Genomic DNA, 624 nt, shown 5'->3' on the forward strand with positions numbered 1-624 from the left:
AATGAAAGCAGCTGTGAGAAAGAAAGAATGACAACAACAGGACCAAATCCCATTTCTTGGCCAACCTCAGCATGAAGAAGTGTGAAATCAGCTCTTGCATAGTGCTGTCTCTTCCAGCCCATACTGGAGAGTCTTTATAGTTTTATAAATTTAGTCTTGGCTTTTTTAAAAAAAAAAAAAAAGAAAACCAAAAACCCATGCTTAAACAGGTTAATAAGTCCCACTATATGTTCTGACACATTGCTCTGCTAGCTGTTGCTTCTGTTCGGCATCAAGACAGTTTCAGTCAATAGCACTCATGGGTAAACGGTCTCCTCATTTTTAAGGCAGCTTACAAAAACCTGATGCACTATAGCAGCAGTTATTTAGCCAACACGAAAATCAAGACCGGACAGAGAAGCATGACTGGGATAGGCAACAGTAACAAACTTAGAAGGAAAGTCTGCAAGAATTCCAGTGCAAGGCCTGACGTTGCAGTTAATGCGGCAGTCTTACATCAAATGCATCTGCCTTGTTCACACGAGTGTTCATCAGGAGATAAACTAGACCAAGCAAAAGCAACTTCATACAAGTTGTTAAGCTGAAGAAATCTTCGCTGCAGATGCTATAAGCTTACAAAGATTC

This window comes from Mesitornis unicolor, unplaced genomic scaffold (genome assembly GCF_000695765.1).
Source record: "Mesitornis unicolor isolate BGI_N332 unplaced genomic scaffold, ASM69576v1 scaffold2054, whole genome shotgun sequence".
NCBI classification, from domain to species: Eukaryota; Metazoa; Chordata; class Aves; order Mesitornithiformes; family Mesitornithidae; genus Mesitornis; species Mesitornis unicolor.